At 46.1% G+C, this 26,359-nt stretch overlaps 1 protein-coding gene across 5 annotated transcripts in view; it reads right to left on the bottom strand.

Annotated features, from left to right (window-relative positions):
- Positions 1-26,359, bottom strand: part of NUMB (NUMB endocytic adaptor protein) — a 130,706-nt gene that overhangs the window by 92,482 nt on the left and 11,865 nt on the right. For 4 of the 5 annotated variants that reach the window (XM_075927268.2, XM_006128599.5, XM_006128597.5 and 1 more), the window contains exon 2: positions 24,558-24,638. The exons of the other annotated variant lie outside the window; for it this stretch is intronic. The gene's annotated coding sequence lies outside the window, so the exon portion shown is untranslated. The remainder of the gene's footprint in view (positions 1-24,557; positions 24,639-26,359) is intronic. 5 annotated transcript variants of the gene reach the window in all.

Raw genomic sequence — 26,359 nt, 5'->3', positions numbered from 1 at the left:
TGGTCCTAACCTTGACAGCATTCTTTCAAATCACAAGTCAATCATCACATGAATTAACTGTTCTTTTAACCTGTTAAACTGTGTTAGAGTTTACTATTTGTTTTGGACACAACTATATAATAATCAAGTTTTAAAATAGATGTGATATATTTGAACACATTATAAAACCATATTGAACACTAACTTTTTTGAATTTATAGTTCCCATGACAATATAGCTTAGTCATTTTTAAAGGAGAGCATTGGGTTGTGTTACTTAAAACAATTTCTATCCATTTTATGATTTCCACGTTAGCTAATTAGAAATAAAATATTTGAAATTTAGCTTATGGTGTTTCCTCCATAGGACGAACAATGAAAATCTATGTTCCTGTATACTAGTACAGAAATGCAATGTTTGCGCTGCAGACACCACACAGGAACGTTTTTAAAAATTCTATTGGAAAAAGGTTTTAAAAATACATGTAGTTTAGACAGTGCCTTACTGTACTCATCTGTTCCACCACACAGCTATCCAAAATGGATTACTGCACATTCTGAATTAAAGCTGTGGGCACAACTGATATTTACCAAGATCCTCTTTTGCAAACAGTAACAGCGGTTCTCAACCAGTGACATGCATACCCCTGAAGACATGCAGAGGACTTCAAGGGATATATAAATGTATCTAGATATCTGCTTGTTTTACAACAAGCTACATAAAAGGCACTAGGCACGGATGGGGAGCTGATCCAACCAGGTGCTGGTTAACCGGTTAAGCAATGCTTACGGGGTAACTGGTACATCTGTAGTACAGAAGTCTGGAAAGGTTGAGAGTCTCACATTTGAGGACCAAACCAATCTTCCACATCATCAATGACAGTGGTTCCTCCTAACCCACAAAAATGTATCCACACATACACCAGATCAGTCAACTTACACTTAGAAGATCTCATCATACTTGCATCAATACACCCTTTTCCTATAGCTCCCAATTTAACAGATTTCACTTTTCCTATTTAACAGAAATAGAGCTGAAATATTAGGATTTTGCTATTTCTGGAATTTGTCATTAAAAAAGAAACGTAGCCCTTTATCAAATTGAGTTCTGGGTGACAGCCTCTGAAATCTTTATGAACACAAGACATTTCTTTTTTAGATGAAAGGTGCATGGAGACAAAAATTCTTGACAGTAGGAGGAAGCAGTGTACAAACTATAGCTTGCCAAAGATGTCTCTGGACGTTTTAAATGGTTAGTGTTCATATGGATGAAGTTACTATTAATGCATGACAGTAGTTTATATCTCAAATAATTCTTTCCTCTAAATACCCTGCCCAGAAGTTTGGCTATTAATGCTACACAATGCTTTGAAACGCTTTGGCTTTACTATTTCTTTTAACTGGAGCATGCCCATTTAGGATTTTGGTTTGTAACATTTCCAAGAAAATGCCTTCAGATGTAAGGAATAAAATGTTATGTCCAGCAAATCAAGGGGGGGAAGAGGCTGCTTGATTTTGTAACAGAATGGAAAGCATTTTGTGCATCAACTTTATTTTGTCATAGCCCTTTCTATTTCTAGAAAAGTGAGGGGGAATTGAAAAGTTGTAAAACTGTTTGTTCTGAACACTGCTCAGTTCCATCCCCTTAACCTCGCTCCACAAAAAGCAGATAACCAACTTGGGTGGATAAGTCAGAACTGTACTCTACATATTCAGAAGATGCATTACACAGGTGTGGTATAAGCAGACCTTGAGTAGATTTTAAAATTGGTGAACACAATTCAACAAACCCTGTACAAGCTACCCGACTTAAAAACTAGTTTTTAAACATCCCCTTTTCTGATGTATACAGGACATAGCATCTAATGAGAATGATATACACAGTAAGGTGGAGGATTCTACAATTTCACATATTTGTTTCATACTTTTGAAGAGCTCCTGTAGCAACATTTTAATAGTATCACCATTCAATGGGTATTGAAAGACACTGCCTATTTAAGACTATTTTTACATTTCTCCAGTTAATAGTACCAGAATTACCACCACCATCTGCTGGAAGGTACTGAAACACTTCGTTTTGTTTTCCTCCTATGTCCCTCAGAGCCTCTCCTCCTCCCCAGGCCAAATAAATTTACCCAGTGCACTTCTGCCCTAGCCTACAAATTTACTACTCTTAATTGTGAGCACCAAGTCCTACAGCTATTTAAGGCCAGAAGTGATCATCATGATCACCTAGTCTGGCATCCAACAATACACAGTCCCTCATATTCTCAGTTAGATTAGGGGTTGGGTGCCAGCTGCCCACATCATTGGGGAGCTAGCACAGGCATTCCCCCCCACAGGGCTGGAGCGCCAGCTCCCCGCTGAAAGAGGGTGGGAGTCCCAAGCCTTGCAGGCTGGAGTCAGACAAGCCAAGGACAGATCCAAGCCACAGGCTCTGCCTGGTGGGGGGAGAAAGTGGCTCCACGTATGTCACGCCTCCTCTCCCTCCCCCAGATGGGGCAACGGTATCACAGCAAAGCGCTGCCTGGAGGCTCCCCCACACCTCTGACTGTCCATAATCAAAGCCAATGGGAGCAGTAGGGAACAGTGGGGGGACATGTGCATTCTCAGGTAGCTGTTCTACGTAAGCATTCCCTGTTGCCCAGACCCTGTAACCCATGGAAAGACGTTCCCAAGTAAATCTTCCTAGATTAAAAAAGAAAGGGGTTTTGCACTTGTGTGGTGACAGCATACCACTCAAGGTCAGGGAATCTATGACCTGGGGGTGGGGGGAGGTGGTTTAAAACAGAAGCCTCTAGAGGAAAGGTACTTTTAAGGTTTTGCGGGCCTCTACCTTCTGCATTCAAAGTGCCAGAGCAGGGAACAGCCTTGACGGGGGGGATAAAAAAAAATAAAAGCCTCAGAGGGGGATTCAGCTCAAAGTCAAAAAACAACTCACAGTCCACGCAGCAGGATAGCTCAAGGTTGCAAGGAGAGGGGTAGCTGGGGATATGTGCTAGGAAAACTCTCCATGTTGGTGGCTCCTTGAGGGCTCTGCTGGCCCTGGAGCCAGGCCCAGACTGCCTGGGCAGTTCTTACCGGCTTTGTGAGCAGTCAAAAGGGGGGGGGGGGGGTCACAGGAGCAATCCCAGTTACCAGCAGCAGATTGGGGAATGCATTGGCACCACCAGCCAGAGGAACAGTTGGCGCACTGTGGGGCTCTGGTTTTCCTATCTACAACCTAGTCAGTGAGCTCACCTGAGGGGAGCTAGGGTAGAAGAGGAGGTGGGGGGGCAGAGCTATCACCAGAATATTTCTCTCTCTGGGTAAGGCACTGCAGCTTGGGAAGGGTAACACCTTTTGCTCTCTCAGTTTGACCCATGAGCTCAGTGTTCCTGTCCAAAGAAAGTGCCAGGGCTTCAGGCCCTCACTGCTCCTGTCTTGAGAAATGGGGGGAGAAAGAGGGACACAGCTGGTGCTCCTGGCTTCAGGTGAGGGGGGAGGGGGGACTCTTGAGGGTAGTGGGTTTCAGTTGAGGGGCATTGTAGACCCTCCTGGAAGGACTCTCAAATGCCCAGTGAAGAACTGCTAAGTTAAGGCATAACTGCAGCAGAGTATTGCCTGTGCCAACATACCTTAACCAGATGATACAATATTTCAGGAATTTTACATGGTTAATCATGCACACTTGAAATTTATTGGCTTAAAAAAGCTTCAGCTAACATTACTTGAGAAAATTACAAGAGTAAATTTGCATGCAAGCTTCAAAATTAGTCATGACTCAATTTTCCCATTTGTGATCCAAAAAACAGATCTTAAAAGCATCATGGTAGATCTCATAACTTCTGTATCCATTAATAGTGATCTGAAAAGCTTTACTGAAATGAGCGCGCCCTTATGTTAATATTTGTTTAAGACACCCAAATAACCTGTAAATTTCTTTTAATTCCTTGACGTTAGCATTTTGTACACCTCTTTTTACGCTCACAAAATAAAAGTGTCAAAGACCCTATAAATACATTATTACAGAACAGTAATCAGCATTCCTAGAAGTCTGAGTTTTTTCTTCCTCCCACCCATGGGGAAGGTCCTCATTTCAGAAGACTTGACACAGAGGTCTGAGCACTCAGATTAGACTAGCTCAGATCTGAGCAGCTATACTGAAATTTTGCATCCTCAGTGACCATGCACACATGTGTAGACAGGACTTTTAGGCTCTTATCCCATGGTTCTTTGATCACAGTAGCCTTAGAAACTGATTCTTTCACAGCGACTTATGGGAGAACGTGTCTATAGAGCTTTGCAAATCCACAGATATCAGTGGCTCATTTTTGCATATGCAGAGACAAATTTTGCATCTAGAATCTTGCAAATTTGCAGATATCTTTTAATTCCTATGGGATGTGGAAGCATATATCCACAGTTCATTTTTGTAGATGTGGATACCAATTTTGTATCTGTGCCCGGCTCTACTTGTCTGTCCTGGGCACAGGGTAATTGTGAAAAGGCATGGAAGGACTATCAGCAATCAAGTAATTTAACCTATATCAGCAAAATAAAATGGTTACTTACCTGTAACTTTTGTTCTTCGAGAGGTGTTGCTCATGTCCAATCAAATTAGATGTGTGCACGCACCGCGTACGCAGATTCCGGAGCCTTTTTTCCCCCCCCCAGAGGAATCCACTGGGCCAGCAGGGAGTTCCCTAGAGTGGCACCGACATAATGGTGAATAAGTATCCCTGCTGGCCGGCCCCTCCCTCAATTCCTTCTTCTCCAACCAAGAGAGGGTTGGGGTGGGGGGGGTTGAATGGTCATGAGCAATACATCTCAAAGAACAACAGATACAGGTAAGTAACCGTTTTTTCTTTGAGTGCTTGCTCACATGCATTCGAATTAGGTGACTCCCTACCCAAAACCAACAGAGGCGGGGTCAGAGAACACCACAGGTTAAAACAGGGCTGACTGCAATACCACTGCTCCCAGGGCCGCATCCTCTTTAGCTTGCTGGCATAATGCGCTGCAAATGTGTGCACTGATGACCATGTGGCTGCCCTACAGATATCTATTATGGGAACCTGTGCTAGAAAAGCTGTCAAGGAGATGTGCACCTGAGTGGAATGAGCTATGATGTGTGGTGGTACCTTGCCTGCCAAATCATAACATTCCTTTATACAGGATGTGATCCAAGATGACAAGCATTGTGCTGAGAGTGGCATACCTTTCATTCTCTCCGCTACTGAAATAAAAAGTTGAGGTGATCTACAAAAACTCTTGTTCTGTGTATGTAAAAAGCTAGTGTCCACTTTGCGTCTAACGAATGTAAGGCCCTCTTCCTAGCAGTAGCGTGGGACTTCGGGAAAAACACCAGAAGGTAAAAATCCTGCAACAAATGGAATGCCAAGACTACCTTAGGGAGGAAGGCCAGCTAGAGGCATAGATGTACCCTGTCTGCTGAAAAGAACATATATGGAGGGTCAACTGTAAGTGCCCTTAGTTCAGACAACTGATGTGATAGCCACTATAAAATCGAATATGAGCAATAGGTGTGTGAGAGCACACATGGCCAACAGCTCAAAGGGAGGGCACATGAGCTTGGTGAGCACAAGGCTGAGGTCACACTGCGGTACTGGGTGCCTGATGAGAGGGAATAGTCTGTCCATCCCTTTAAGGAATCTCTTGAGCATAGGGTTAACGAACACTAATCTACCTCCTTCCCCCAACTGGAAGGCCACGATAGCTGCCAGGTGTACCCTAAGGGAAGACGGAGATAGGCCCAACAGACGTAGATGCAAGAGGTAGTCCAAAAATCAATGGACACTGACAGGGGATGCACTCCCTTTCCTGTTGTCCCTACTGAAAAACATTTCCAGTTAGCTGAATAAGCAGTCTCAGTGGAGAGTTTCCTGTTTCCCAGCAAGATCCTCCTAACCCCTTCCAAGCACACCTGCTCTGCATCTGTCAGCCATGGATATACCACTCAGTCAGGTGGAGGGATGATAAGTTTGGGTGGCACAGCTGCCCCTCTTAAATCCTGGGTGAGTAGGTCTGGGATGATGGGTAAGGTTATGGGATCCCTCCTCGTCACATCTAGGAGGATTGGGAACTAATATTGCCTCGGCCATTCTGGTGCTATTAGTATAACCTTGGCCTTGAGCCTCTTCATCCTGATGAGGACTTTGTATGAGGGGGGAAAGAGGGAAATGCAAAGAGGAGGACCAGTCCATCACTAAAGCATCTCCCATGTATCATTGGCCCTGCCTCAGGTACAAGCAGTAGACCAGACATTTTCTGTTCTTGTGGGATGAGAAGAGATCTATCTGGGGATAGCCCCACCTCCAGAATTTGTCCTCCAACACCTCACTCCTGAGTGACTACTTGTAGGTGATGAAAATGAGGCTGAGATTGTTCACTAAGACATTCCTGATCCCCGGCAGGTATGCCGCTTCCACCTGAATGTTGTAGGCTATGCAGAATTCCCAGAGGAGTAGGGCTTCTTGGCACAAGGGATAGGAGAGAGCTCTACACTGTCTGTTGATATAAAACATCTGTTAATACTGAGACTGCCTTGTGGCTCAGGTCGGACAAGAATACTCAGCAGGCCAGCCTGATCACCCCGAGTTCTCTGACATTTATGTGGCACTCCTGCTCCGAGGGTGACCAAATACTGTGAGTCCACTACTCACCCAGGCACACTCCCCATCCTGTGTCCGATGCATCGGTGACAAGCTGCACTGTCGGGCCCTGGCTCACAAAGGGCACTCACACATACTGCATACTCTTGCATCCACCACTTGAGGGACTAGATGACGTCTTGAGGGACTGTGAGGATCACATCCCATGATACCCGTGCCTGACTGAACACTCGGGCAAGCCACAACTGTAGTGGCCTAAGCCTCAGCCTGGCATGCCGAACCACATAGGTACAGGCTGCCATGTGTCTTAGTAGCTTCACACAATTTCTTGCCATTATGACTGGAGAATCCATCAGGTCCCGTATAATGGTGCATATGGACATAAACCTGGCTCTGGGGAGAGGCCATGCCTGTCGTTGAGTCTAGTCGGGCCCCCATGATACTGTATAGGTATCAGGGCGGATTTCTCCTCATTTATCAGGTGACCCTGGGTGCAAAACAGAGTGCTGATAAAGTTTGTGTTCTAGCACCCATTCCTTTGAAAGTCCCCATATGAGCCAATTGTACAGATATGGGAATACCTGGACTCTGCGCCTCTTGAGGAAGGCGGCCACGCACTTTGTGAATACCCTTGATGCCATCGACAGACAAAGGGGAGGATAGCAAACGAAGTGTTCCTGCCCCACCATAAATCTGAGGAACCTCCTGTGGGTGACACTTATTGAAATATGAAAATACGTGTCCTTTAGGTCGAGGGTAGCGTGCCAGACCTCCAGTTCCAGGGAGGGAATAATAGATGCCACAGTGACCATCTTGAACTTTGCCTTCATAATAAAGATGTTGAGATCTCTCGAGTCCAAAATAGGTCTGAAGCCTCCCTTTGCCTTGGGGATAAGGAAATACCGGGACTAAAAACCCTTTCCCTTGAAGTCTAGAGCAGTGGTCTCAAACCTTTTTACACCGAAGATCACTTTTTAAATCTCAGAACAAGCGAAGATCTACTGCCCCGCTCCTTCCTTGAAGCCCCACCCTCTCTATTCTCCTCCTGTCCTGCACTTGCTATCCCCAGCCCTTACTTACACACTCTGATAAACAGTTTATTTTTAAATTATGCGATATATAAAATTAAAATCATGTGTTGATATAGTTATGAAATAAATGGTCTTTTTTATTTATGCTATTTAAATCTAAAATGAAGCATTTATAATTATACATTTTGTGGGGACAGAGTTCTGCGGGTGGGGACAGGGTGCTGTGGGGGACAGGGGAGGGGGGCAGGACTCTGTAGCGGGGGGCAGGGGTGCCAGTGGCCCCTGCATCTGCCTCCTCCCAGGATTCTCACCCCCACCCCAGAGGGAAGCCAGCACATGCCTCCTCTGGGCCTGACTCCCCCCCTGGCCCATGGCGCAGGGGGACTCCCCCCCCCACGGGAGCCTGCAGCGGGGAGCAACCCCCCACGGGAGCCTGCAGCGGGGAGCAACCCCTCCGCCCCCCCTGCAGCCCAGCCCAGCCCACCCCCCTCTCCTCCCACAGCATGGCCAACCCCCGCAGGCACCTGCCCCAGGGCCAAACCCCCTCTCCCGTGGCGCAGCACGGCCAACCCCCTCCTACAGCATGGCCAAGCCCCACAGACACCTGCCCCGGGGTCAAATGCCCGTCCCATGGCATGGCACGGCCCAGCCAACCCTCCCACTCCACTCCCGCAGCGTGGCCAACCCTGCGGGAGCCTGCCCCCCTCCCACGGCACGGCACGGCCCAGCCAACCACCTCCCCAGTGGCAATGCCAGTCTTGGTGGTGCATTGGTGGACAAAATGTCAACCATGGGGTCCAAGTCCTCATTTACCACCTCTGCCTGTACCCCCAGATTTGCTGCCAGGTGTCAGAGTTTAGTGGGCACTAGCGTCCATGGATGGAGCTGGGTCAGCGAGGGCTTTGTCAGGAGACAAGGAGGATTCCCTCAATGGTGGCTGGCCCTGAGGTGGCTCACCCTGAGGTGGCTCTGCCACCTGGAAAGTTGGCTGTGCCTGCGGAGGACCATGGGCCTCCAATCCCTCACCCTATGTGATAGGATATGGCAAGTCCCTCTGTGGGCTGCCTCTATATTCCAAGGCAGGGGTGCTAGACATGGGGGGCACTGACGGAGTACCCCAGTTCAAAACACTCTGTATCCCTGGGAGGATAGCAATGGGCCCTGCATTTGGTGATAGGACCCGGGGGTCCAGAAGGGCCACTGCGGTTGCATCTGCAGAGACCATGTCTGATGGAGCTGGTACCCCCAGTGCCGGGAGTGGTGCCTCCAATGGGAGCAGTACCGAGAAGATCTGTGTGAAGAAGCCCGACCACACCGATTCTGCATCGTATTCTGACAAGTAGCCAGACAAACCAAGGAGTGGCTGTCAAGGGAGCCTGAGATAGGTGCTGGGTTCAGTCCCTGGCCATGGACTCTGGCTTTCCATGGTGCACTGGAGGAGGAGGCGAAGGCGGAAATGCTTTTAACAGAAAAGTTTTTCCGTTAAAAGCATTTGCGGAAAAGAGCATCTAGATGGGCACGGACGCTTTTCTGCAAAAGCACTTTTTGCGGAAAAGCGTCCGTGCCAATCTAGATGCGGTTTTGCACAAGAAAGCCCTGATCGCCATCGAGGCTTTTTTGCACAAAACAGTTTTTAGCCGTCTACACTGGCCCTCTTGCGCAAATACATTTCCGGAAAAGGGTTTTTGCCCGAACAGGAACATCAAAGCATTTGCGCAAGCAGCACTGATTTCGGACAGTAGAACGTCAGTGCTTTTGCGCAAAATCAAGCGGCCAGTGTAGACAGCTGGCAAGTTTTTGCACAAAAGCAGCCACTTTTGCGGAAAAACTTGCCAGTCTAGACGTAGCCAATGGGTTTGCTAAAGTCAGAAGACAAGATGCTCCAGCTACTGTCAGGGGCGGTGGTAAGAAGGAACTGGAGGGGAGAGGCAGCAGGGGTACTTATTCACTATTATGTTGGCACCACTCTAGGGGGCTCCCTGCCAGCCCAATGGATATTGCTGGAGAAAAAAGGCTCCAGAATTCGTGCACATGGCATGCACACATCTAATTCAAATGCACATGAGTAAGCACTCGAAGAAGGTGGTCAAGTTACCAGCCCAAGTGAAAGAAACTCACAAGCTCAAACCGATGTCTTACAATAGGTCAGGTAGGTCTGACTGAAAACACTACAAAACTCAGGTGTGAATTTTGTGCATGGACAGGAGGTGGGATGGGGCAACACTCAGATAAAACCCTGAGTTAATTCTGTAGACAAAGATTTAAGTATGCTACCTCTAGCACTGTTTTAAGTAAGCAGTGACAGGTCTCTCGGATTTTGCTAGAGAAAACTAAATTCCCCGTTTAGGTGAGAAGAACCTACATTTTTTTATTTTAATATAAGTAGTCCTGTAGTACCTGTTACGTGCAAAGAAAAAAACCAAGAACTTTGAGCTATTAAGTCTTCATACTAACACTTCTGTAAGAGTTCTGACAATTGCTAATACAAAGTCAGTTTCACTCAGGCCAATTATCGGTGGGAGCACAAGAGCTGAAAGATACTCTGTTAGGGTACGTCTAGACTACATGCTTCTTTCAAAAAAGAGCATCCAGACTACAAAAAGCGGATCAAAAAGCGCACCCAGAACCACTTCTGGCAGGACATGGGGCAGCATTTACTTCCGGGTGCTGCTGGACGAGGCTTCCAAAGATGCATTCTTAAAGGGAGCCCCCCAGACAGTCATTACTCTGCTTCTGGCTTGCCTACCTCTCAGAGGGACAGAAAAGCTCTTGCAGTACATGCTCTGGTTGCCCAGCTTTCTTGGACACCACAGCAGTTTGGTTGTGTGTTGGTTTTTATTCTTTTTTTTTTTTTGCCATGGCACCAGAGCTGCCCCTGGGCAATAGCCCCACACTGCCATGCTACAAATTCTGCTGCACCTCCGTGACTGTCAATGCTCCTGCCCCATTTGGACTCAGAACCCAGCCTTGAGACCCTCACCCTGGGTGCAAGACCAATGGCCTTGCCAGTGAACATCCTCATGGAGAGGCGATTTTGGAGGCTGGACATCAGTTCCGACTGATAGGACCAGTTCGTCATGGAGTGGTGGGATGACCAGCATTGGCTCCGAAACTTCCGTATGCGGAAGGCTACATTCTAGGAGCTCTGTGCCTGGCTTGCCTCTACCCTACAATGACAGGACACCCACTTGCAGCCCGCCATCCCCCAGAGAAGCGGGTTGCTATTGCCCTGTAGAAGCTGGCCACCCCTGACAACTACCACTCGGTGGGACACCAGTGTGGCATGGGGGAGGTCTACTGTCAGGGCTGTCTTGATGAAGGTAAGTCACTCTTGGGGAACAGTCCCTGAGCAGTGGAGGGGCCAGAAAAGGGGGCCTGTCAGGAAAGGGCACAGTGAGTGGGGTGGGCCCCTCCCTGCCCTGTTGCTGGGGGAGGCAGCCAGGGGGCTGCTGGGCAGGAGGGATGGTGGCACCTCCCAAGGACTCAGGCACCGCCTCTAATTTTCTGCTATGTGTTTTTATTTGTCTCTTTCTGCAGCTGGTGAGGGCCATCAACTCAGAGCTGCTGCACAGGATTGTCCACCTTGAAGATCTGGACACCATCGTGGCCAGCTTTGCTGGGCTAGGATTCCTGAACTGTGGAGAAGCGCTCGATGGGACTCACATCCTGATCTGTGCACTGCCCCATTGAGCAGCCCAGTTCATGAACAGGAAGGGCTACTTCTCAATGGTGCTGCAGGCTCTGGTCAACCACCAGGGACAGATTATGGACATTTGAGTTGGGGCAGTCACAATGCCCACCTCTTCAGGAACTCCTACCTGGAACATTCTTCCTGCAGCGGTCAGGGATATGCAGATGCCATGGCTCATAAAGCCCTACACTGGCCATGAGCTGGGAACAATTTAATGCACACCTGAACTGGGCTTGCCTACAGGTTGAATGCACCTTCAGGCATCTAAAGGGGAGGTTCAGATGCCTGCTCACTCACCTCAACATGGGGGAAAAAGCAACAACCCCGAGGTGGAGACCATGTGTTGCATGCTCCACAACCTGGTGGAGAGGAAAGGGAGGCCTTCCTCCCAGGATGGGTGACAGGGGCTGGTGGCGAGGGGAGGCAGTTTGAGCAGCCCTGGACAGCTGCCATCTGTCAGGCCCACCAGGTCAGAATGAGTATCTGGGAGGCCCTGGAGGGAGAGTGTGACAGGGTGCGGTCACAGACGACTCCTCAGGGGTGCCTCCCGGGGTGCTGACAGCCACTGCCACTTGCCTTTCTGCTCTCTGGGGCTCCTCACCACCAGGTCCTGCTAGGCCAGCTCCGCTAGTCCCCCCCAGCCAAGGCCCTGAGCTGAGGTCCCTGCCCCCACTGAGAAGCAGTACAGACACTGAACCACTTCAGGTCCAAGGAGAGTGCAGTTTAGGGCCCAGCCTCCTGAGAGAGCACTCCCCAGATGGGATCAAACCATAAAGAATTAGGTAAGCCCCCTTTAGCAATGAAAAGGGGAATGTGTACGCTGGTTGCCCTCCCCAGGTAACAATCGCTCACACTGGGTTTGATGATAAAACCATTTTTATTTTCTAAGTTGAAGCAGTAGGATTTAAGTAGTAATAAGTGAAAGTAGGCAGAGCAAAGTAGGTTACAAATCAAAACTGCTTGACTAGTTCTACATTGAAACCTCAGTACAAACTTAATCAAACTCACCCTAAAACCTCTTTTCCAGCTGCCACTCTAAACCAGGGCCCTATTCCCAACGCTGGGGTCTCAATGCTCCTTCCTTCAGGTGCAGCCCAGCCAAAAGGCCCAGGCCTTTCCTTTCCTATTCCTTTTGTTAAGGAGTTGAAGCCACTCCCTACCAGCCACTGTTCAGACTTAAGGACAAGAGATTGTTTAAGGGTGGCTCATCTAGAAGCTGCAGGTAACACCCTCCATGTCTCCCATTCACACATTTGAAACTCACCAAGTATTCCCCACTCCATGTGTCTAGTTTTCTACACACAAATGATACATACAACAGAGTAAGATAAACAGAACCAGCAGATCATATGAAGACCAATGGGTTAGATGAAATAATTCACTCAAACCACCCTTTGAGTTATGTATATTCATGACCATGGGTCCACTTCATAAAGGTTTAGGGGAAGGGGTCCATCAGAGATTCTCAGAAGGAGCCCAATGACTCCCCGATGGCCTCCCCAATGGGAGCTTGGGCCTGCCCCACCCCAATACCTTCCCCCCACAACCCATCCCTGCCCCACTTTCCGGTCATTAAAGACAGACACCAGGTTTTGTTTGAAAAAAAACTTTAAAAAGCAACGTAAACAAAAACAGTGTGTTGGTTTCAAAAATAAACTTTATTTTCAATTAAAAACATTTCTGTAACTGGGGTGGAGGGGGGGCTCTAAAACTGGAGGGAAGAGGGGAGCTCAGGGTGTCACCTGGACTGCAAGCTCCTGCTGCCTCAGGTCCGGGGACCTTGACAGACTTGGGGTTGGGTGGGACCTGGGACAGTAGGGGGCTGGGCAGGAGGGGGGAGGCGCTGCAACTGGGTCTGGGATAGTAGGGGATGAGGGGGGGAATGGGGTGATAGGGTAAATGGGGTGCAGGAGCAGGTTGAGGAGGAGGAGTGGCAATAGAGCCAGGACCTGGGAAGGCCTTGACCGCCTGCATTGCTTGCTGGATGAGCAATGTGTGCTACAATCATGCCACACAGCCTCTGCCCACGTCCTCTTGGCTATGGTCTCCTGCAGTTTTTGGAGGACCCCCAATGTGCTGGCGCATGAGGTCTTGATACAAGCGCCAATGCCTGCGGCTTCCATGGACCCATCTGGGTGGTGGGACAGGTGTCGCTTGACCATCAGGGATGGATGGTCTGGCTGTGGAGGACAAGAGGTCAGTCATGCGTGCACACACTGTCCCAAGAACAGGGGGACGCTGATGCTCTGACAATAAGCCCACATGTGGCCTGGCCAGGAGCCCCAGCCTCACAGGGGCCCCCAAGGCACCATCCTGTCCTCTCTGTCTCTCTGCTCCTCCCCTCCCCCCAATGGCCAAGCAGCCCAGGGCAGTGTCTGGCCACAGTGGGTTCCTAGGTGTTGGAGAGGGGCCTGGGGCAGCCTGGCCCCTCCCAGGCCCCCGCCACCCCATACACATGTACATGGCAGCACTGTTTGTGGGAGCGGTTGTTGCTTTGCACGTGCATACATGACCAAGTGCTATGTGTGACACTCATCGGTCTGTGTGGGGTTGTGCGTGTGCCCTTGTTCCTAGCCTGCTTCCTGCAGTGCCTCGTGGTGGTGGTGGTGGTGGGGGGGGGGGGGGAATGGCCCTTCCTGGAGTCTGATATGTGACACCCTCCCCAGGCTGTGAGGAGCAGTCCATGTGCACCCTGGGACTGCATGTGCTTGCACATGCATACAGCTGGACACTGTCCAGTCCAAGCATGATGCATGAAGATCACACCCCATCCCCTGTACTCCCACCTCCCCTGCCCTGTGTGTTTGGCAATCTCACAGCACTCACCTGATGTTCCTTTCATAGGATCTGAAGATGCCTGGGAGGCCGGCTCCAGGGTGTCCTCTTCGTCCTGGAGCTGCTGGTCATATGTGTTGTCCTCTTGTAGCTCTGGCCGCTGTTGGATGGGTGTCTCCATCCTGGACTCCATGAGTACCCATGGAGATGGGTTCCCCACCCCGCAGGATTCTGTCCAGCTCCTCCCTCATAAGCAGCGCAATAGTGAGGTTCTTCCCCAGAGCGGGAGCTGTGCTCACGGGCCCTTGCCTACCCCTGCCTCGGTTCTTTCACCTTCGCACTTGGTCCAGGGGTGATGGCCTCTTAGCCAGCCTGTCAGTCACGCAGCCATAAATGTCTGCATTCCTGCAGTGTGACTGCAGAGCCTGCAGGGACTCCTCCTGTGACCAAAGTTCTAAAAGAATCAGGATCTCAGCCTGACCAGGCTGGAGACCAGTGCTTTGTGCCCTGGGATGGCTCCCTGGAAGGGTCATAGGGGTCTTGTGCCATGGCTCCTTGTGTGGCAGGGAGAGCCATGCAGTCAGGGTCCCGCTCTGGCTGGCTTCCTGCCACAATGGCTGCCCCGGGTGCCTGTACGTTTAAGCCATGGCTACAGACAGGAACAATAGAGCTGTTCTTAGCGTAGATGGAGTGTCCACCAGGGCTTTTTCCTGGAGATTTTTTTTTTTTTTTTAAACTGCCTCCCCTGCATCCACACATGCCTTTTTTCGAAAGAGCTCTTTCAAAAAGGTGTTCTTCCTCGTAAAATGAAGTTTACCACCGTCCAAAAAAATCATATTCTTTCGATTTAATTTTGAAAGAATGCAATGGCAGTCTAGACACAGGTGAAGTTTATTTAAAAAGACTCTGTAGTCTAGACATAGCCATAGCCTTTTAGACAGTCAGCAGTGTTAGATAATGATTAGAATGCCAGAAGCTGCCTAGTGCCTGTCTACTAGCAGTGCTTCTACCATCACTAACACAGGCAGAGCAGAACTTGGGATAGCTGTGGGAAATGGGAAGTTTTGGTTTGATTAGGGTGACATTTTGCCAAAGTCTGCCTCCTCATTAGGAATATGAATACAAACCCTTTTCTAGATCAGCTGCATTCATAGAGGCATGGGGGGGGGGGGGATTTTAAAAGGTACATGTTTTAAATTTTGCTTTGTACAACTCTGACTTACCCAACATGCAGTCAGAGGTCATGAATTCTAATTGCTCTTTAGAAAAAAAATCAACTATGAACTAGGTTAGAAGATACCATGCAAAAATATGAAGGATAAATAACTAAAATATGGCTGATTGGATACACTTAACACAACCATCCTGAAGTTAAAAAAAATTCTACCTGATGTTTGCTTCATACAGAGTAGAAATTTGTCAGAGCACAAATTGAAATTAAACACTTCCTCTGCAGCTCACACTTGATGCACACTCTGTAGAGAGTGCAGTTATGATGCATCTTCTTCAGCTTCAAGTGTTAAAACTGATTAGCACCTCCAGAAAGACATAGCCAACTGCCCCACTAATAGAGATGTTAGCTTTGAAACATCAATACTTAATTAAAACCAAGCAAGTTCATTTTTGCTTTATATCTCTATGACAGAGCTGTTGAAAACTAACAATTGCTATGCATTTCAGCAACTCTGTTCTCTGACCGGTCTTATTTGGCAAGATACAACCATGATATTGATCCACGCTGCATTTGATATTAAGGTAAGAGTTGTTTGGCAACATGATGCTCAGGCACTACCAAAAAAAAAAAAAAAAAAAAAAAAAGACTATTTCATTGAGGTGCTAAAGGCTAAGAGAAGACAATTCTGGAGATTCTTACAAGATGTACTGCATTCATGTGTTATGCTTACAGTTTTTCCATCTTTTGCCTAATTAGAGATCTTGGAGTTTAGCGTTAGTTTGACTAGCTGTGGCATTTCAAACAATTGCTTCAAGACAAACAGGAATGGAGGAAGACTCAAACAGCTGACCCCACATAGATGGGACTAAGACTAGGAGAAGAAGTAGTGTTTATTTCCAACAGTCAAAAGGAACCATTTTTTAAACTGACTGGAACATGACAAAGTGTGTTGAATCCATATCCTTGGGCATGTTTGAGTTTAAATTGCTGGCAGCTTACCTTCTCTAAGTGGAGCTCTGATTCAGCTGCTGTTTCCATAAAGATTGATTTCAAGTCAGAGGAAGATTTTATGCTCGTTATCAGTAATAATAATAGCAGCACCTTGAGGCTCCAGTTGAGATCAGTGCCCACTCTGCTAACTACTGTACAAATATATAATCAGACAGTCCCTGATATTAAAAAAAAAAAACTTACTTCTCTTGCATTCTGTCTTATGTTTGCATAAATAATTATCCCATTTTGAAGATTGCAGTGATGTCCCTTCGAGGGCTTGTCTACACTTGAAATGCTATTGTAGTGCAGCTGCACCACTGTAGATATCACCTACACCAACAGGCTGATTTCCTATCCTGATGGAAGAAGTCTACCTCAAAAGGCAGTAAGCAGATTAACAAAAGAATTCTTTGATGGTATCTAGTTTTGATGCACTCCAAACAACTATAAATATCAAACCTCAAAAACATGACAATTCAGTAATCATGCCTGGCAGGTTGAAAGGCTTATCAAATCATTCCTGTTATGGCCAATCTCATATGAAAACCGATGGCCCGCCACTCTTCATTATGGCTTGTGTCTCAAATCCAGCAACAGTTTACATGGCAAAATGTTATTAATGAAATGTTAGTTGTCAGTGCAAATTTAAGGGAGTGAGAAAAAGCCATTAACGTCTGACCAGCCAACTTTCTGAATCACTAGAAAGAAGCACTACATCAAGAGTTTGAGAATGTTTTAGACTGGGGTATGTGTAAACCGTGATTACAGATTGTTTCATCCCCAATATTAACGTAACTTGTAACAGCCAGGTGGAGTTTAAACTGAGTACAATGTCAGTGAACCATATCGAATACAGGCCAAGAGATGGGATATTAAATTCATCCTGTACTTGCTTTCAGCTATATGATTCATCTAAAAAAAATAGAAAAAAAATCTTTGACATATACCATCATTAAAAGAGAATTCTGAATCGTTGGCCTTCTACCTTGAGAATCAAAGGTTTTTAAAGGTTACCTGGCAAAAGAATGAACCAGGGTTGTGAGGCTTTTCTTCTGCAGTAATAAAAAGGTTGTTCCTCCCACCCCCTTTGGAAAAAAAAAAAGTTAACCGTGATCAGAATTTTCCTCTTGTTTGAGAACTTACTGAATGACTCAAATTAGCAATAAAAAATGCTGTTAACTGAAGAGGTAAGACTGTTAAATCCTTAATGTTTATCACCTCCTTAATTTTAAGTCTTGAACAGTCCAAAGCAAAATAAAATTCCTTTCTGAACAGATCTGATTTTACTTCTCTGGGCAGCTGAGTTGTCAACTTTTTTTTTTTTTGGGCAAGAATTTTGTAGGATCAGTAAGATCTGAATTTCTAATATGAGAAAAAGCAGAAAGTTTCAACATGGAAAAAAATGTTCTAGACCTTTTTGTACAATAAATAAAAAAGGCAAAAACCCCATTCTGTTTATTTCTTTGCAGTGTGTGGAGGTGGGAGAAGGTAAACAATGTCTGCTGTAAGTGGGTGGGTTGGTGGAAAAACTTACAGCAAAAGCTCAAGTGCACCCTTCTTCACCAAAACTTCCTGACTTCTATGGTGGCTGTGCCAATGTCTCAGGGTTTGAAAAATCCATGTCCCTATGGCAACCTATCCCTCAGTATAGGCAGTGCTCAGCCAAAGAAAGAATTCTTCCAACCACCTGCAGGAACTTTTGGGTCCCAAGATTATACCCTGCCTATGCTGACTAGAGGGATACACTCAAATGATTACAGCTGTGCCACTGTCGCAATTTACATGTAGACGTATCCTGAGACTCAACTGTAGCCAAGAAGGACTCATAAGAAAGGATGAGAAACTGAGTTAAGGAAAAAAAAGCTTCAAGAATTCAGAAGAGAGATTACATTTTCTGTGAATAGCAGAAGCTTTAAGAGGCTAGCACAGGTGATGAAACAATGTGGTATCTGAAACTTCAGATGCAACATTAAGCAAGATTCTATTTTGAAAGTCCTCGGCAAATGTGTCACAGGAAGTCAACTACCAACAAAATTAACATTTTGTTCTACCAAAAGGCATGAGACAAAGTTGCTCTTAAGTGCATTTTCCTATATTACACCTTCTCGCAGGGGTAGGCAATAAATGGTGTTGATTTGCCACAGAGTTAGCCCCTGGAGGCATGAGCGATTGCAGCTCCCATTTTTTTTTTTTAAATATGCACACCCCCTAAACCCCCACCCCAGTGGTCCCATAGCCAAACATTCTGGGATGCATTAACAGGAGTATTGCAAGCAAGACATGAGAATTCATTCTTCCACTTTACTCCGTGCTGACTAGGCTCAAATAGAGTATTCTCTCCTGTTCTGGGCACCACATTTCAGGAAAGATGGAGAAGTTGTGGGAGGTCCAGAAAAGAGCAACAAAAATGATTAAAGGTCTAAAAAACCATGACCCATGAGGAAAGATTGAAAGAACTGGTTTTATTTAGTCTGGAAAACACAAGACGGAGGGGACATGGTACCTAAAAGGGAGTTAGAAGGAGGAGGGACAAAAGTTGTCTTATCACCAGAGGTTAAGGAGAACAAGCAGCAATGTGCTTAAATTGCAATATAGGAGTTTTAGGTTAAACATTAGGAAAAACTTCCTAACTGTCAACATGGTTAAGCACTCAAATAAATTGCCTAGGGAGGCTGTGGAATTTCCATCATTAGCGATTTTTAAGAGAAGGTTAGACAAGCCTGTCAGTCAGGGATGATCTAGATCAGGGCTACTCAACTTCGGAAGCCCCAGGGGTCACAATGATACTCACAGCACATGCTTAGGGCTGCAACTTAAGTGTGAATGTATTTGCATATATATATGCAACCAAATAGCTTCTTTCCCACTGAGGCATGAATACAAAGATTAAGGCACGACTACACAACATGCAGGCCCCATTTAAGTCAGTTCTACTGGTATTAGTACAATGTGATATTTACCTGATTTCCACCCATATGACAGCATTTTTTATGAGCAGTGACAACCCAGGAATTTAACTACTAAAAACGCATATCAAAAGACAACCATTATATTGACTACTACTTTATTTTGGCTCCCACCCACAGGTCGGGTGTCAAGCTCCACGTAAACCTGAACCACACTGCATGCCGCAAACAAACAGGCTGCATGAGGCCTACAGGCCGCATGTTGAGTAGCCCTGATCTAGATGGTGCTTGATCCTGCCATGATATGTGGATTGGACTTGATGACCTGTTCTGGTATTCTTTGAAAAAGAGGCATACTACTCAAAAACTTAGTCTGATGTTACAGTATGACTGACATGTTTTCATTCTTGCATAATTGTGCATATGCAGTGTGAGGAACCTCAGATTGCCTTGCAAGACCGATTAGCTTTCTTTGACTCTAAGTGTAAGCAATTGGTTTGCAGTCAAAAGGAAGACTAAGGGAGAAAAAGTTTCTCACTGAAGCTATTTTCTTCAAGATCCTCAGAGCTAAAATAACCTTTTGCTGCAGTATCATTCTGACAGCTGAAAAACTGACCAAACTCTCAAAAAGCCTGAAAAGTCCTTTTCCTCTCACAGGTGCTGAATAATATCAGCAATTGTCATTTCAAATGTATTAATTACTTCAATACTCTCAAATATTGTTTGATGCTTCTGAAGCTCCAGATTCAAGGAAGCAGGTTTTGGTAAAAACTCCTTGAAAAGCCACACACAACCAAGTACTTTTGGATCTTGTAGTTTTGGGGGCAGTTCCAGTGAAACTATATTCAAAACCTCAATGTACCTCAGCGTCTCTGTACAACAGCATTAAAACTAAGCCATTAGACTGGGTTATAATTCAGCACCACCTTATAAGTGTCGCAGCCCATTCTGCACAGAGTTGCAAATCTCCCTTTATTGACAATGCTTGCTTTGACAGCATTAATGCACTTTCCACTGCAGATGCCACCTCATTCATAATTGTCACTGAAGCTTTGATGACAAGTACTTTTTAGTGTGCAAAACAGTAAAATAAAAAAAGTTTTAGCATTCTTGGAAGCAGTTCAGCACCCCTACTCATGCACCGTGCAAAACCATTGCCCCATCACCTGTCAAGCTGCACAGATTGTCAGAATTCCAGCACTTTCACCCTCACCTAAATACACTGAAAAATGAGTTTGCCAGTCAGCTGAATCTCAGTTATAGGGTGACAAAACACCTTCACCATTGTTTTTGTGAAGCATGAGGTAGCAGGGAGCTCCCCAGGAGTGGGGCTAAGAGCACACTGGTTGCTGGCCCTGACCCAGGGGACTATTGAATACTCATGTAACCACTAAAATTTGATGCAGTTACGCAATTATTCAATTACAGTGAATTACAATTATTCAATTACAATTATTCAACTAACATTCCTCCTAGTGACATCAAGGCTCTCATTAAAAGTACACAATCTGACTTCTTCAGCTATTTCATTTTGTAGAGAATTCCCTAGATCTTTTGTGCTCCCTCTAATGTGTTACTCATCTCTCTACAAGCATATTTTTTGGCTGTATGACCAGAACAATTTTATTCACCAGTTCTTCACCAGCATGGTTTCCTTGCTTTCCCCCAAAGTAGTACAACTTTAAAAGTAACCACCTGTATCTGATCTGCTTTATTCAAAACAGCCATCATAGTCTTTTGAATTCTGATTCTGCACCATTTAACAGCCCGTGCAACTCACACTTGCAATTCTATTTAGCGTCCCCTACATGAACACTAGGATGTTGCATTGCATAAATTTTAATTTGATTAATTTCTCTTGCAAAGAGTGAGCACTACAAATTGTGATTCTAAAGCCATCCCGTTCAGTTTCTGAACAAGAACCTGATTTCCCCCTGGTCCTGAAATGTTTGTTTTGATTGTTTCCATGTTCTGCTTTTCTTAGCAGCTGGTGACTCCTCCAGAACAGTCTCTGTATCCCATTCAGGGTCATTGTCTGACACTGATTTTTTGCAAACACTTTGATACACATTAATATTATCTCAGCCTACCCAAACATCATGCAGTGATCTTGCCAAAGATGATTCTGGCCAGCAGCTGCCTATGGAGCTAAAGTAGCATGAGAAGTAAACATTGATTAGGTGATGAATATGCTTGTGACTTGAAAGAAAGCCATGCCTATGTAGTCCAGCTCTGCCTGCATCCTACTGTAATATACAGTAAGGAACAAGCAAACATTATGATTTATGGCTTTTTTTAGGGAACTTTAATACTTAACATGATTGATTTTTGGAGCACTTTGGTGGCACTGGTGGCCACTCAAAAAAAATCTACTGGCATCCACATTTGACAAAATGTGGCTAGTGGTCTAATGGGTAGACCATATAAGAGGTTTGCCAGTCTTTTACCACCTTTGTACTAATAAGCCTGGTCCTTTCACTTCAAGCAAAAGATAATACAGGCATTTGTTACACCTGCATGGTGATTAGCCTTCATGACAATTTTCTGACTGAAAAAGGAAATTGATCTTGCTCTTTACAATAGGCTGGGTAGCCCACTTAACTTCCCTGTCTAAACAAAAGCATTGTCTACTCTACCAAAGTCCAAAAGCTAAGCATTCCAGTAGTGAGTCAGCGTGGCCTATTGCTGACTCAGAGAAGGAAACTCCCACAGAAACCCCTTGGTGGGAAGTGCCAAAAAAATCACTCAACTCCGCCCACAGGAAGTGAGAGCTAGGTGGTATAAGAAGGGAAGGTCCCAGCTCAGTCAGAGCCCAGCTGCCAAGCAGGGAAGAGGCTCTTCCCAGTGCTCCGCTGTGCTGCATTCTGGTGAATGACTGGGTCGGGCTGCCACCAGGCCGAGCCCAGGCCTAGCCTGCCCCGGCCGCTGCTGGACCTAGATCCCAGAACACTGGTGGAGGCTGCCACCTGGGCCCACCGATCTGCCAGGACCCTGCCAAATGGGCCGGACCGCCTGAACCCCTGCCTACTCTGGATCCCGAGCTGATGGACACCTTGCTGACACCCCCATTTCTAGCTGACGAGGAGAGGCAGTCAATCGAGACAGGCCCACAGGGTGAGCAGCCCAGGGACAGCTGATCCTGGGATGGTGTGGCCAGACAGCCTGCCTCCATATTATCCATCTTATTTGCCTCTCTGAAGCACAGGGCAGAGAAGGAGCAATAATATCAGCATAGTCTATGCTGGCTCATCTGATCCTGAGAAGCTGAAACACAGATATGTGGATAGAGAGTAGCTAAGTCAATAAGCTGGCCTCGAGGCTGCGGCTGGCATCTATGTTGATTCGAACACACACAGTCCCAGGAAGAGGAATTTCCCACTGAGAAAACAATGTCCAGTACTTCAAAATTTAATCATCTCAAATCTCTCTTACAAGTGTAAATTAAGTTCACAACTCCCTTGTAAGAACTGGTCTCACAGCAGACAGACCAGCATCAATTGGCATTAAGATAAGAAAGAGAAATACGTGACCCCATGATTATAAAGGATGGGCCCAGCACACACTCACTTTGAGTATCATTCTACCCTCTACCTGCTGGTCGGGTTAGGTGTTTGACCTCCCGAGGTTCTATGGGGACGCCCACCTCGTATTTTCGTCTTTCCTAGGAATTGAGGGACCGGCCCTGGCCTGACATGCTGGAGTCGAGAGGCACAGAAGGGGGTAAAAATGGTACCTGGATGTGGTCCTCTGTCTTAAGTGTACACATAGAAAGAGTAAGCTGTTACTTGGTACCATTATTTCTATTTTTCTATCTTTATCTTCTTTGTAACCATTTTAAGACCTATATTTTGCTAATAGTTAAGAAATAGAACAATAGCCATTGCAACCATATGATTTATAAGCTTCTTTAATAAACCTGTAACTGTTTAAGCTTTAACCTGACTCCTTCAGTTGCTGTAACAGAACCAAGCACAGTTTAAAAGAACTTCAGCCGGTCTAAAGGGACAGTTATAGGAAGAGCTTGGGCGTTTGGATCTGTGTCACTCCCAGGTGACAGGACCCACTGGGGCATCTTTCAGTCTTTCCTCAAGGCTGCCCGCTGCGAAGGAATTATGAAATTCTAGCAGCTGAAATCTAAGATGTAATAAGCTCTTCCTATATAACGGGGCGTCTGTTGGCCTGCTGGCCACCCTCTGCGATGGGACCCCGGTCCTAGCAGTAAAGGCACGGACGTTAAACCTTTTCTCGGAAACATACACACACACACTGCCCTGACCGTCGGCTGACAGATGGCTGAAGAAATGGAGATCGGGTGGGCAGCACACTGCAGCTCAGACCCCACTGACCCACCAACCCAGATGGCACATTAGGGCCTGGAGCCCCGCTGGTCCAGTGGCTGCCACATTGCTACTGTCAGGGCCCTGGGCTGGGACGCAGTGGAGTAGGGAGGGCTCGCGTCCCCCCAGCATCCCTTCCCCTAGGTAGCAGATTTCCCTGTGGGGCAAAACCATTGCGCTTGTCAGCTCTCCACCAGCAAGGATTACTGACCCTTGGCTTGGCCTGTGAACAGGCCTGCGCCGAGGAACCACCCTTACTGTTTCCCTGTGTGGTTGCTCCCTTGCCCTGACTCTGGACCTGGGCTCATGAACTGTGGGGTAGTCTGCCAAACCATGGTTTAGTTGTTGATTTACTGCCTGGTCCCAAACCAGTGGGCCATTAGAACTGCTAATTAGCAGCCACACAGCCACTGAGGCTCTGGACTCAGGGCTTGCTGTAAGTCAGCATGGCCTCTCACGGCCTCAAATGGTTACAATTCCCCTCATCCCCAAAGTCTGATTCTATAAGAAAAATTATTTAAAGAAAAGCATGTACATAAATTAGACAACTTGAGCCTGTCCTCACAAAATACTGGCATCTGTATTCACTAAATACAAGTCATGTTCCAAAGATCCCTTTTATAGGTGATTCCATCAGCTGCCATTAGAGAAGAAAAGATGCTTCAGGTGTATATTCTCCAGAAGTGAAAGAGATAAGTCCACAGTTTTCTGTTAAAAAGTTACAGGAATGGCCTTTACATAGGTTACTGAAAGACCTCTAAGCAAATGACCATTTGTATGGTGCTGTTTTTCTGGGAGAAGTCCTAAAAAAAAAAAAAAAATTCAGATCTGTGTCATTCTCCTAAAGCAAAGTCTGCCATTGATCATTTTGACTCAGACCTATGATTACATGTGCTAACCAGGATTCTATATTCCATTTCACAGAGCTAAAGCAAAGATAACAATCAGGTCAAATGGGGTAGCTCTAGAACCCATGAAATAGCCAACACATTTAATAAGGCTAAGCAAAGATGGAAGAAAAGCTACATTTAATATGTTATAGACCAAAGATTTCCTACCTCTTCTGTGGACTTGAATAGCTTGGAGAGGTTTGTCAGCACAGGTACAAGTTTCTCAGTCTCACCTGGTGGTTCAAATTCCTGTGGACAGGAGACAAACAGACCCAAATAGCTCTCTGCAACCTAGAAACCACCACCCTCTTCCCCACCCCTTGGATGTTCTTCCTTCCATCACAAGTAAAATAACATTCTCCTCTCTTTCAGAAGGAGAGAAATTATGTTTTCGTATGTCCATAGCAAGACCAACCAAGAGACAAAAAAATGGCCTTATGGCTAAGGCAAACACTCAAGAGCTCCAGCTTTAATGCCTGGTTCTCTTACAGACAGTGTAACCTTGGCCAAGTCTCTTACTCTCTGCACACAGCTTAACCACCTGTAAAACTGAGAACATTTTAGTTCACAGGGATTTGGGGAGGCCCTCCCAAGTTCATGGTCATTTAAAAAAAAAAACCCACTATATCACATCCCAGGGTCTGTGAAACCTGGTCTTGTATTTGTTTTTAACTTATACTATACAGATTTCACAGGGGGAAGACTAGTATTTCTCAAACTGAGTCCTGACACAAAAGGAAGTTCAGGGAGGGTGTCATGGTATTACTACCCTTAGTTCTGCATTGTCCTCAGAGCTGGGTGGCTGGAGAGCAGCAGTTGTTGGCCAGGTGCCCAACTCTGAAGGTGATATACTACCAGAAGCAATGGAAAAATAAGGGTGACAAATGGCACTGTACCATGCCATCCTTACTTCAGCACTGCTAGGACCGTTGACCAATAAGCAATTGCTTATCGGTTGAACAGTTAGCTGTTTAACGCTAACATCCCTATTACAGACTGAGTTATCGTGGGGCTTCCTAGTGGGAGGGGGTGCACCCTAAGAAAGTTATTTATTCAGGACTCCAAGTACACTCGACTAAAAAAAAAGCAGCATACTTCTCCACTTTTTTAAATAGAAATGTTTGATACATACACCTGGTTTAATATACGAGTAGTCATATTCATTCACTCAACTTACTAAATTACTAGAAATAGAAACATGTCCTAGAGAGGAGCTATGGGGAGGCCATGCCTGCAGCTGGTCAACAAACAAAATGTGTGTCAGCCCACCAGCCAATTACTCTGATGAGCTGCATACCAAAGGTTGCCAACCCCTAAACTAAAGCAAGGGGAAAGGACTCCAGGAGAGATGGCAGTATTTTAAAGAAGCAGTATTAAAGGCACAGGAAGAAACCATCCCGACGTGCAGCAAGAAAAGCAAATATGATAGGTGACCAGATTGGCTTACCGGGGAAATCCTTGGTGAGCTTAAAACACAAAAAGGAAGCTTACAAGTGGAAACTTGGACAGATGACTAGGGAGGAGTATGAGTATATTGCTCGAGAATGCAGGGGAGTTAATTGGAATTGCATCTAGCGAGAGACGTGAAGGGTAACAAGAAAGGTTTCTACAGGCATGTTAGCAATAAGAGGGTGATCAGAGAGGGTGTGGGGTCCTTACTGGATGAGGGAGGTAACCTAGTGACATGATGTGGGAAAAGCTGAAATATTCAATGCTTTCTTTGCCTCTGTCTTCACAGACAAGGTCAGCTCCCAGATTAATGCACTAGGCAATGCAGTATGGGAAACAGGTAGATAGCCCTTGGTGGGGAAAGAACAAGTTAGGAACTATTTAGAAAAGCTAAACACACAAATCCACAGGTCCAGATTTAATGCATCTGAGGGTACTGAAGGAGTTGGCAAATGTCATTGCAGAACCCTTGGTCATTATCTTTAAAAACTCGTGGAGACTGGGAGAGATCCCGGATGATT

The sequence above is a fragment of the Pelodiscus sinensis genome, chromosome 5, assembly GCF_052426305.1.
Source record: "Pelodiscus sinensis isolate ZL-2025 chromosome 5, ASM5242630v1, whole genome shotgun sequence".
In the NCBI taxonomy this organism is placed as follows: domain Eukaryota; kingdom Metazoa; phylum Chordata; order Testudines; family Trionychidae; genus Pelodiscus; species Pelodiscus sinensis.
This window is presented reverse-complemented; position numbering and strand designations above follow the sequence as displayed.